Genomic DNA, 13,691 nt, shown 5'->3' on the forward strand with positions numbered 1-13,691 from the left:
GAATGCACGACACCTCCGAGTTCAGGATACGTTCAACTCGGTGACGTCCCACGAACTCACGATCCAGCAGAGCATCGAGGGAGAGTTCCGTCAGCACGACGGTGTGATGATGATGATGATGCTACCGACACAGGGCTTCACCTAAGCACCGCTACGATATGACCGAGGTGGATTATGGTGGAGGGGGGCACCGCACACGGCTAGAAGATCAACTGATCAACTTGTGTGTCCATGGGGTGCCCCCTCCCCCGTATATAAAGGAGTGAAGGAGGGGAGGGGCCGGACCTCTCTATGGAACGCCCTAGGGGAGTCCTACTCCCACCGGTAGTAGGATTCCCCCTTTCCCTAGTTGGAGTAGGAGAGGAACAGAAGGAGGAATAGGAGAGAAGGAAAGGGGGGCGCCCCCCAAACCTATTCCAATTCGGCCTCCTGCCCAAGGGGGGCGCACCAGCCCCTTGTGGGCTGGTGTGCTTCCTTCTTATGGCCCATAAGGCCCATAACGTCTCCCGGGGGGTTCCGGTAACCTCCCGATACTCCGAAAAAATGCCCGAACCACTCAGAACATTTCCGATGTCCGAATATAGCCATCCAATACATCGATCTTTACGTCTCGACCATTTAGAGACTCCTCGTCATGTCCGTGATCTCATCCGGGACTCCGAACAACCTTCGGTATATCAAATCACATAAAGTCATAATACCGATCATCACCAAACATTAAGCGTGCGGACCCTACGGGTTCGAGAACTATGTAGACATAACCGAGACACGTCTCCGGTCAATAACCAATAGCGGAACCTGGATGCTCATATTGGCTCCAACATATTCTACGAAGATCTTTATCGGTCAAACCGCATAACAACATACGTTGTTCCCTTTGTCATCAGTGTGTTACTTGCCCGAGATTCGATCGTCGGTATCTCAATACCTAGTTCAATCTCGTTACTGGCAAGTCTCTTTACTCGTTCCGTAATGCATCATCCCGCAACTAACTCATTAGTCACTGATAACCCACAAGTATAGGGGATCGCAATAGTTTTCGAGGGTAGAGTATTCAACCCAAATTTATTGATTCGACACAAGGGGAGCCAAAGAATATTCTCAAGTATTAGCAGTTGAGTTGTCAATTCAACCACACCTGGATAACTTAATATCTGCAGCAAAGTATTTAGTAGCAAAGTAGTATGGAAGTAATGGTAACGGTAGCAAAAGTAATATTTTTGGGTTTTGTACTGATTGTAAGAGTAGCAACGGAAAAGTAAATAATCAAAGAACAATATGTGAAAAGCTCATAGGCATTGGATCGGTGATGGAGAATTATGCTGGATGCGGTTCATCATGTAACAGTCATAACATAGGGTGACACAGAACTAGCTCCAATTCATCAATATAATGTAGGCATGTATTCCGAATATATTCATACGTGCTTATGGAAAAGAACTTGCATGACATCTTTTGTCCTACCCTCCCGTGGCAGCGGGGTCCTAATGGAAACTAAGGGATATTAAGGCCTCCTTTTAATAGAGTACCGGACCAAACCATTAACACATAGTGAATACATGAACTCCTCAAACTATGGTCATCACCGGGAGTGGTCCCGATTATTGTCACTTCGGGGTTGCCGGATCATAACACATAGTAGGTGACTATAGACTTGCAAGATAGGATCAATAACTCACATATATTCATGAAAACATAATAGGTTCAGATCTGAAATCATGGCACTCGGGCCCTAGTGACAAGAATTAAGCATAGCAAAGTCATAGCAACATCAATCTCAGAACGTAGTGGATACTAGGGATCAAACCCTAACAAAACTAACTCGATTACATGATAACTCTCATCCAACCCATCACCGTCTAGCCAGCCTACGATGGAATTACTCACGCACGGCGGTGAGCATCATGAAATTGGTGATGGAGGATGGTTGATGATGACGACGGCGACGGATTCCCCTCTCCGGAGCCCCGAACGGACTCCAGATCAGCCCTCTCGAGAGAGTTTAGGGCTTGGCGGCGGCTCCATATCGTAAAACGCGATGAATCTTTCTCTCTGATTTTTTTCTCCCCGAAGACGAATATATGGAGTTGGAGTTGAGGTTGGTGGAGCTCCAGGGGGACACGAGGCAGGGGCGCGCCCAGGGGGGCAGGCGTGCCCCACACCCTCGTGGAAAGGGTGTGGGCCCCCTGGCCTTGATTCTTTCGCCAGTATTTTTTATTATTTCCAAAAATAATCTCCGTGGAGTTTCAGGTCATTCCGAGAACTTTTGTTTCTGCACATAAATAACACCATGGCAATTCTGCTGAAAACAGCGTCAGTCCGGGTTAGTTCCATTCAAATCATGCAAGTTAGAGTCCAAAACAAGGGCAAAAGTGTTTGGAAAAGTAGATACGACAGAGACGTATCAACTCCCCCAAGCTTAAACCTTTGCTTGTCCTCAAGCAATTTAGTTGACAATCTGAAAGTGATAAAGAAAAACTTTGACGAACTCTGTTTGCTCTTGTTGTTGTAAGTATGTAAAGCCAGCATTCAAGTTTTCAGCAAAGATTATGATTAACCATATTCACAATAACTCTTAGGTCTCATGTTTACTCATGTCAATGGCATAATCAACTAGCGAGCAATAATAATAAATCTCGGGTGACAACACTTTCTCAAAACAATCATAATATGATATAACAAGATGGTATCTCGCTAGCCCTTTCTGAGACCGCAAAACATAAATGCAGAGCACCTTTAAAGATCAAGGACTGACTAAACATTGTAATTCATGGTAAAAGAGATCCAATCATAGTCATACCCAATATAAATTAACATTAATGAATGCAAATGACAGTGGTGCTCTCCAGCTGGTGCTTTTTAATAAGAGGGTGATGACTCAACATAAAAGTAAATAGATAGGCCCTTCGCAGAGGGAAGCAGGGATTTGTAGAGGTGCCAGAGCTCGATTTTAAAATAGAGATAAATAATATTTTGAGCGGCATACTTTCATTGTCAACATAACAACCGAGAGATGGCGATATCTTCCATTCTACACACATTATAGGAGGTTCCCAAACAGAATGGTAAAGTTTATACTCCCCCTCCACCAACAAGCATCAATCCATGGCTTGCTCGAAACAACGAGTGCCTCCAACTAGCAACAGCCCCGGGGGAGTTTTGTTTGCAATTATTTTGATTTGATTTGCATAAAGCATGGGACTGGGCATCCCGGTGACCAGCCATTTTCTCGTGAGTGAGGAGCGGAGTCCACTCCTCTTGAGAATAACCCGCCTAACATGGAAGATACAGACAGCCCTAGTTGATACATGAGCTATTCGAGCATACAAAACAGAATTTCATTTGAAGGTTTAGAGTTTGGCACATACAAATTTACTTGGAACGGCAGGTAGATACCGCATATAGGAAGGTATAGTGGACTCATATGGAATAACTTTGGGGTTTAAGGGGTTGGATGCACAAGCAGTATTCCCGCTTAGTACAAGTGAAGGCCAGCAAAAGACTGGAAAGCGACCAACTAGAGAGCGACAACAGTCATGAACATGCATTAAATTAATAAACATTGAGTGCAAGCATGAGTGGGATATAATCCACCATGAACATAAATATCATGAAGGCTATGGTGATTTTTTTCAACTACATGTGTGAACATGTGCCAAGTCAAGTCACTCGAATCGTTCAAAGGAGGATACCACCCCATCATACCACATCACAACCATTTTAATAGCATGTTGGCACGCAAGGTAAACCATTATAAGCTCCTAGCTAATTAAGCATGGCATAAGCAACTATAATCTCTAATTGTCATTGCAAACATGTTTATTCATAATAGGCTGAATCAGGAACGATGAACTGATCATATTTACAAAAACAAGAGAGATCGAGTTCATACCAGCTTCTCTCATCTCAGTCAGTCCATCATATATCGTCATAATTGCCTTTCACTTGCACGACCGAATGATGTGAATAATAATAATAGTGCACGTGCATTGGACTAAGCTGGAATCTGCGAGCATTCAATAAATAGGAGAAGACGAGGCTATATGGGCTCTTGGTTAAATCAACAATAATGCATATAAGAGCCACTTCAACAATTTAATCATGGTCTTCTCCTATCGACCCCCAAAGAAAAGAAAAGAAATAAAACTATTTACATGGGAAAGCTCCCAACAAGCAAAAGAAGAACGAGAAATCTTTTTGGGTTTTCTTTTAATTACTACTACAACATGAAAAGTAAACTAGCTTAAAGCTACAACTAATTTTTTTGGTTTTCTTAAGGTTTATCAAACACACAAGAGGAAAGCAAGAAAAAGAAAATAGACTAGCATGGATATTACAGTGAAAGAGTATGAGCACCGACATCTAGCAATGAGTGTGTGAACATAAATGTAATGTCGGTGAGAAATACGTACTCCCCCAAGCTTAGGATTTTGGCCTAAGTTGGTTAATTGCCACGGCTGGCCTGGCGGATATCCAAAGTTATATTTGGGGTCGTACTGAGATGCAGCAGTCATTGCGTCGTGGGCTGCAGCTTGGAGGCGAGCTATCTCAGCCCTCCTCTTATACTCTTCCGCCTCCTCTCTGGTTATAAAATATCTCCCTCTTGTCTGAAAGTCAAAGAACGTAGAAGCAGGGAGAGCGACGTGATAGGTGCATCGTCTGTCAAAGATTAGTCGGTACTAGAGGAACTGATCGTTCCTCTCAACAAAACGATGACGAACCATAGCCTCATAATCTAAATAAGCAGGAGGCAACTCAATATCATCCTCACATATGGTTACACCAAGAAAATTAGCTAAACGGGTTGCATAAATTCCACCAAAGAAATCTCCATTAAATCTATTATTATGCAACCTACGTGCAACAATGGCTCCCAAATTATAATGTTTATCTCCTAACACAGCACTCTTGAGAACACTGAGGTCAGGGACACACATGTGACATGCTTCATCCTTACCATTTATGCACCTACCTATGAAGAGTGCAAAATAATGTATAGCAGGAACATGTATGCTCCCTATGGTAGCTTGTGCTATGTCTCTAGATTCACCCACAGTTATACTAGCAAGAAAATCTCTAAACTCAGATTTGCAAGGCTCACTAGTACTACCCCATTGTGGAAGTTTGCAAGCAGTGGTAAAATCCTCTAAGTCCATAGTATAAGAATTTTCATAAAGATCAAACAGGACAGTTTGAGAATTGCGTGAAGATGAAAATTCAAACCTCCTCACAAAGGAACTAGTGAGATAGTGGTACTGACGGAACTTTTCTGCCTCAAAGCTCACAAGATCAGCGTTACGCAAATATGCGTTAAATTGTTCCTTAATTCCTGCTTGATCCATGAAGTCCTCTGAAGGCCAGTCACAAGCCCGCACTGGAGCGTCCCTTGGTGGTTCATCATCAACATCGCGCATTGCATGCCTGGGTCCTTGCTTCCTTGAAGGACCACCTTGGTACATTTTCCTAAACATATTTCTGCCTCTGAAAAATTTCTGAAATTTTTGTAACTTCAAATAAAAGTGAACCAAGCTCAACATAATTGATAGCAACTACTCCTACAAGTGCCTAGAGCCTATATCATGCATTAGAACTACTTGGAACCATATAAATTTGACATGCAAGCTCAAGAACATGGTCACCTAGGCAGCACAAATTTGCAATGAATAAAGCACTAGAGCAAAAACTAATAGGACCAATGGAGGAGTCACATACCAAGGAACAATCCCCCAAAGCAGTTTTGTGAGAGGTGCTTTTATCAAGGAGATCGAAAATCGCAGCAAAATGAGCTAGAACTCGTGCTTGAGCTGGATGGTGATTTTTTTTGGGAGGAATAAGAAATGTGTGGGTGCAGGAATAAGTAGAGGGGAGCCACCATGGGCCCACGAGGCAGGGGGCGCACCCAGGGGGTGGGCGCGCCCTGGACCCTCGTGCCCAGGTGCTTGCTCCCCCTGCTGTGTTCTCAGTGCCAAATATTCTCAAATATTCTAGAAAAAATCATATTAAATTGGCAGGGCGTTTGGAGAACTTTTATTTTCGGGGTATTTTTATATTGCACGGATAATTCAGAAAACAGACAGAAAAACTATTTTTACTTTATTTCAACTAAATAACAGAAAGTAGAGAGAGAGTACAGAAGGTTGTGCTTTCTAACTTCATCCATCTCATGCTCATCAAAAGGAATCCACTAACAAGGTTGATCAAGTCTTGTTAACAAACTCATTCCGAATGACATGGAACCGGAGAAATTTCGAATAACACTATGTTACCTGAACGGGGATATGCACATCCTCTATAATAAGAATATCATATTTCTTCTTGACAGTAGGAAGAGGAAATTCAAAACCTCCAATAATAATTGATGGAATTTTTCCAATAGAATTTATACTGTGGACTTGAGGTTGTTTCCTCGGAAAGTGTACCGTATGCTCATTACCATTAACATGAAAAGTGACATTGCCTTTGTTGCAATCAATAACAGCCCCTGCAGTATTCAAAAGGGGTCTTCCAAGAATAATAGACATACTATCGTCCTCGGGAATATCAAGAATAACAAAGACCGTTAAAATAGTAACGTTTGCGACCACAACAGGCACATCCTCACAAATACCGACAGGTATAGCAGTTGATTTATCAGCCATTTGCAAAGATATTTCAGTAGGTGTTAACTTATTCAAGTCAAGTCTACGATATAAAGAGAGAGGCATAACACTAACACCGGCTCCAAGATCACATAAAGCAGTTTTAACATAATTTCTTTTAATGGAGCATGGTATAGTAGGTACTCCTGGATCTCCAAGTTTCTTTGGTATTCCACCCTTAAAAGTATAATTAGCAAGCATGGTGGAAATTTCAGCTTCCGGTATCTTTCTTTTATTTGTAACAATTTATTTCATGTACTTAGCATAAGGATTCATTTTGAGCAGATCAGTTAATCGCATACGCAAAAAGATAGGTCTAATCATTTTAGCAAAGCACTCAAAATCCTCATCATCCTTTGTATTGGATGGTTTGGGAGGAAAAGGCATGGGTTTCTGAACCCATGGTTCTCTTTCTTTACCGTGCTTCCTAGCAACAAAGTCTCTCTTATCATAACATTGATTCTTTGATTGTGGGTTATCAAGATCAATAGCAGGTTCAATTTCTACATCATTATCATTGCTAGGTTGAGCATCAACATGAACATCTTCATTAACATTATCACTAGGTTCATGTTCATTACCAGATTGTGTTTCAGCATCAGAAATAGAAATATCATTAGGATTCTCAGGTATTTCAGCAACAGGTTCACTACAAGCATGCAAAGTCCTATCAATTTTCTTTTTCTTCTTTTTAGAAGGACTAGGTGCATCTAAATTATTTCTCTGAGAATCCTACTCAATTCTCTTAGGATGGCCTTCAGGATACAGAGGTTCCTGAGTCATTTTACCAGTTCTAGTAGCCACTCTAATAGCATAATCATTATTCTTACTATTCAATTCATTGAGCAAATCATTCTGAGCTTTAAGTACTTGTTCTACTTGAGTGGTAACCATAGAAGCATGTTTACTAATGAGTTTAAGTTCACCTTTAACTCTAGACATATAATCACCCAAGTGTTCAAGCATATTTGAATTGTATTTCAATTGTCTACTAACATAAGCATTGAAGTTCTCTTGTTTAATAATAAAATTATCAAACTCATCCAAGCATTGTCTAGCAGACTTATAGTGAGGAATATCACCTTCATCAAATCTATAGAGAGAATTTACCTTTACTACCTGTGTCGGGTTATCAAGACCATGAGTTTCTTCAATAGGTAATGGATTAGTATCATATATTTCTTCAACAGGAGGTAAATTCTTAACATCTTCAGCTTTAATACCCTTTTCTTTCATAGATTTCTTTGCCTCTTGCATATCTTCAGGACTGAGAAATAGAACACCCCTCTTCTTCGGAGTTGGTTTAGGAATAGGCTCAGGAGTTGGCTCAGGAAGTGTCCAATTATTTTCATTGGTCAACATATTATTCAATAGAATTTCAGCTTCATCCGGTGTTCTTTCCCTGAAAACAGAACCAGCACAACTATCCAGGTGGTCTCTGGAAGCATCGGTTAGTCCATTATAAAAGATATCAAGTATTTCATTTTTCTTGAGAGGATGATCAGGCAAAGCATTAAGTAATTGGAGAAGCCTCCCCCAAGCTTGTGGGAGACTCTCTTCTTCAATTTCCACAAAATTATATATTTCCCTTAAAGCAGCTTGTTTCTTATGAGCGGGGAAATATTCAACAGAGAAGTAATAAATCATATCCTGGGGACTACGCACATAACCAGGATCAAGAGAATTAAACCATATCTTAGCATCACCCTATAATGAGAACGGAAATATTTTAAGGATATAAAAGTAGTGAGTTCTCTCATCATTAGTGAATAGGGTGGCTATATCATTTAATTTAGTAAGATGTGCCACAACAGTTTCAGATTCATAGCCATAAAAAGGATTAGATTCAACCAAAGTAATTATATCAGGATCAACAGAGAATTCATAATCCTTATCAGTAACAAAGATAGGTGAAGTAGCATAAGCAGGATCATATTTCATTCTAGCATTTAGAGCTTTTTGTTTCAGCTTAGCTAATAATTTCTTAAGATCACTCCTATCATTGCAAGCAAGAAAGTCTCTAGCAGTTTCTTCATCCGTAACATAGCCCTCAGGCACAACAGGCAATTCATATTTATTGGGAGAGTCTTCATCATCACTTTCATCAATATTATCAGTTTCAATAATTTCATTCTCTCTAGCCCTAGCAAGTTGTTCATCAAGAAATTCACCAAGTGGCACACTAGTATCAAGCATAGAAGTAGTTTCATCATAAGTATCATGCATAGCAGAAGTGGCATCATCAATAACATGCGACATATCAGAATTAATAGCAGAAGCAGGTTTAGGTGTCGCAAGCTTACTCCAAACAGAAGGTGAATCAAGTGCAGAGCTAGATGGCAGTTCCTTACCTCCCCTCGTAGTTGAGGGATAAATTTTAGTTTTCGCGTCTTTCAAGTTCTTCAAGTAACCAGCAGATATAAATCCCAAGTGACTCAAAGAATAGAGCTATGCTCCCCGGCAACGGCGCCAGAAAATAGTCTTGATAACCCACAAGTATGGGGGATCGCAACAATTTTCGAGGGGTAGAGTATTCAACCCAAATTTATTGATTCGACACAAGGGGAGCCAAAGAATATTCTCAAGTATTAGCAGTTGAGTTGTCAATTCAACCACACCTGGATAACTTAATATTTGCAGCAAATTATTTAGTAGCAAAGTAGTATGGAAGTAACGGTAACGGTAGCAAAAGTAATATTTTGGGGTTTTGTAGTGATTGTAACAGTAGCAACGGAAAATTAAATAAGCAAAGAACAATATGTGAAAAGCTCGTAGGCATTGGATTGGTGATGGTGAATTATGCCGGATGCGGTTCATCATGTAACAGTCATAACATAGGGTGACACAGAACTAGCTCCAATTCATCAATATAATATAGGCATGTATTCCGAATATAGTCATACGTGCTTATGGAAAAGAACTTGCATGACATCTTTTGTCCTACCCTCCCGTGGCAGCGGGGTCCTAATGGAAACTAAGGGATATTAAGGCCTCCTTTTAATAGAGTACCGGACCAAAGCATTAACACATAGTGAATACATGAACTCCTCAAACTATGGTCATCACCGGGAGTGGTCCCGATTATTGTCACTTCGGGGTTGCCGGATCATAACACATAGTAGGTGACTATAGACTTGCAAGATAGGATCAAGAACTCAATATATTCATGAAAACATAATATGTTCAGATCTAAAATCATGGCACTCGGGCCCTAGTGACAAGCATTAAGCATAGCAAAGTCATAGCAACATCAATCTCAGAACATAGTGGATCCTAGGGATCAAACCCTAACAAAACTAACTCGATTACATGATAAATCTCATCCAACCCATCACCGTCCAGCAAGCCTATGATGGAATTACTCACGCACGCCGGTGAGCATCATGAAATTGGTGATGGAGGATGGTTGATGATGACGACGGTGACGGATTCCCCTCTCCGGAGCCCCGAACGGACTCCAGATCAGCCCTCCCGAGAGAGTTTAGGGCTTGGCGGCGGCTCCGTATCGTAAAACGTGATGAATCTTTCTCTCTGATTTTTTTCTCCCTGAACACGAATATATGGAGCTGGAGTTGAGGTCGGTGGAGCTCCAGGGGGCCCACGAGGCAGGGGGGCGCGCCCAGGGGGGCAGGGGCGCCCCCACCCTCGTGGAAAGGGTGTGGGGCCCCTGGCCTTGATTCTTTCGCCAGTATTTTTTTATTATTTCCAAAAATAATCTCCGTGGAGTTTCAGGTAATTCCGAGAAGTTTTGTTTCTGCACATAAATAACACCATGGCAATTCTGCTGAAAACAGCGTCAGTCCAGGTTAGTTCCATTCAAATCATGCAAGTTAGAGTCCAAAACAAGGGCAAAAGTGTTTGGAAAAGTAGATACGACGGAGACGTATCAGTCACATTGCTTGCAAGGCTTATAGTGATGTGCATTACCGAGAGGGCCCAAAGATACCTCTCTGACAATCGGAGTGACAAATCCTAATCTTGATCTATGCCAACCCAACAAACACCTTCGGAGACACCTGTAGAGCATCTTTATAATCACCCAGTTATGTTGTGACGTTTGATAGCACACAAGGTGTTCCTCCGGTATTTGGGAGTTGCATAATCTCAGTCATAGGAACATGTATAAGTCATGAAGAAAGCAATAGCAACATACTAAACGATCAAGTGCTAAGCTAAGGGAATGGGTCAAGTCAATCACATCATTCTCTAATGATGTGATCCCGTTAATCAAATGACAACTCATGTCTATGGCTAGGAAACTTAACCATCTTTGATTCAACGAGCTAGTCAAGTAGAGGCATACTAGTGACACTCTGTTTGTCTATGTATTCACACATGTACTAAGTTTCTGGTTAATATAATTCTAGCATGAATAATAAACATTTATCATGAAATAAGGAAATAAATAATAACTTTATTATTGCCTTTAGGGCATATTTCCTTCACCACCTATATATATATGTGGGGGCCGCCCCTAGCACACCCCAGACAATTGCCTACCCGTGTGCGGCGCCCCCTCCACCGTTTACACCCTCGGTCATATTTTCATAGTGCTTAGGTGTAGTCCTGCAAGGATCACTTCACCATCATCATCACCACACCATCGTGCTCACGGAACTCATCTACTACCTCGACGTCTTGCTGGATCAAGAAGGCGAGGGACATCACCGAGCTGAACATGTCCAGAACTCAGAGGTGCCGTGCGTTCGGTACTTGATCGGTCGGAGCTAGAAGAAGTTCAACTACATCAACCGCATTGTCAAACGCTTCCACTTATGGTCTACGAGGGTACGTAGACACACTCTCCCCCTCATTGCTATGCATCTCCATGGATAGATCATTGCATGTGCGTAGAATTTTTTTTTTGTTTTCCATGCAACGTTTCCCAACAATTGGGTGTGTTGGGGACACAAGAGACTCATTGTTGTTTGGTTGCAGGGTTGTTTGAGAGAAACCATCTTCATCCTACGCCTCCCATGGATTGATAAACCTTAGGTCATCCACTTGAGGGAAATTTGCTACTGTCCTACAAAACTCTGCGCTTGGAGGCCCAACACGAGTCTACAAGAAGAAGGTTATGTAGTAGACATCACATACCTTTTTGCCCGTGCCTACCCTCTTTGATTTTCATAGCAAAGGAAGGTATTATGTTTTTGAGAACGAGGCCCGTGCGCACAACACTGAGGTCGTGGCTGCTCAGCAAGCCGAGGAGTCTGCAGCAAGAGCCTCCGTGAGCTACCACTCTGACTATTATGCAGGCCGCGGGTGGTGATTACCAAGCTAGGCCAAAAGCCTAAGCTTGGGGGAGTACGTATTTCCACCGACATTACATTCATGTTCACACATTTCACTCCAATTGTCGGTGTTCACACTTTTTCATTGTATTATCCATGCTAGATTTATTTTCTAGCTTTCTTCTTGTGTGTTTGAAAAACTTTGAGAAAACCCAAAAATATTTCTCGCTTCTTTTTGTTTTTTTTCTAGTTTAAATTAGTTGTAATGTTAAAGGAAAACCCAAAAATATTCTGTTGTTCTTCTTTTGCTTGTTGGGAGCTTTCCCGTGTAAATGGTTTTTCTCGCTTTTGTTTTTCCTTTTCTTTATTTAGCTTTCTTCAAGAAAAACTAAAAACTCCAAATATATTTCAGTGTGTTTCTTTGGAATTTTTTCTTTCTATCGAGTCATACCAAGGAGAAGACCACGATGAAAATGTTGAGTGGCTCTCATATGCATTACTGTTGATCTAATGAAGAGTCCATATTACTTTGTCTTCTCCTTTTTGAATAAAATATTTGCAGATTCCAGCTTAGTCCACGACACTCTTGCACTATTATAATTTTTCATATCATTCGGTCGTCCAAGTGAAAGTCAATACTGACAATATTTGATGAACTGGTTGTGGCAGAGAGAAACGGGTATGAACTCAACTTGTTCTGTTTGTGTAAATATGTTTAACCTAGTATCCATGAATCAGCCTATTATGATCAAACATGTTTGCAATGACAATTAGAGATTATAGTTTCTCATGCCATGCTTAAGTAGTTAGGAGTGGATAATGATTTATCTTCGATGCCAACATGCATTAAAATGATTGTGATGTGGTATGATGATATGGTATCCTCCTCTGAATGTTTCAGGTGGCTTGACTTGGCACATATTCATGCATGTAGTTGAACCAAAACCAACATAGCCTCTATGATATTCATGTTCATTGTGTTCATATCCTAATCATGCTAGTATCCTATGTTACTTATGCATAATGCATGTGCATGACCGTTTTCGCTCTCTAGCTGGCCGCTTCTCAACCTATTTGCTAGCCTTCGCCTGTACTAAGCGGGACTACTGCCTGTGCATCAAAATCCTAAAACCCAAGTTATTCCAGATGAGTCCATCATATATCTACCTATATGTGGTATTACCCAGCTGTTCTAAGTAAATTTGCATGTGCCACCTCTAAAAACTTCAAATAAACATCTTTTTTTGTGTGCGTGCACTATTCATAGAGCGACAGGAGGTAGTCGGTATCTTCCATGCTAAGCGGGTTATTCTCATGATGAGTGTTTATTTTCCCGTCCTTGCACGTGAGGGGTGGTAATAGGGATTCCCAGTCCCGAAATCAAAATTGCAAATAATTAAACAAAAATCCCCCAGGAATGATGTTGGTATGGACGGTACCCATGGATCGGCTCGCCGTGGAGTGTGTTCGTTGGTGGAGGGGGAGTAAACATTTACTTTTATTGGTTGGGAACCGCCACTAATGTGTTTAGCATGGAAGATATCGATAACTAATGGTCGCGAAGTAAATAGGAAGGGTGCATTTCTCAAAATTTCATTTATCTCTATTTTAAAAATTCGAGCTCTCGCACCCCTGCAAATCACTGCTTCCCTCTGTGAAGGGACTGTCTATTTAATTTAATGTTGTGTCATCACCTTCTCAAATAAGCGCCAGATCTGAGAGCACTATTGTCATCCTCATGCATTGTGTATAGCTAATGTTGGATGCATCTTGACTGGATCTTTTCTACCATGAATTACAATGTTTAGTCGCTGCTTGA

This window comes from Triticum aestivum, chromosome 3D (genome assembly GCF_018294505.1).
Source record: "Triticum aestivum cultivar Chinese Spring chromosome 3D, IWGSC CS RefSeq v2.1, whole genome shotgun sequence".
Classification (NCBI taxonomy): domain Eukaryota; kingdom Viridiplantae; phylum Streptophyta; class Magnoliopsida; order Poales; family Poaceae; genus Triticum; species Triticum aestivum.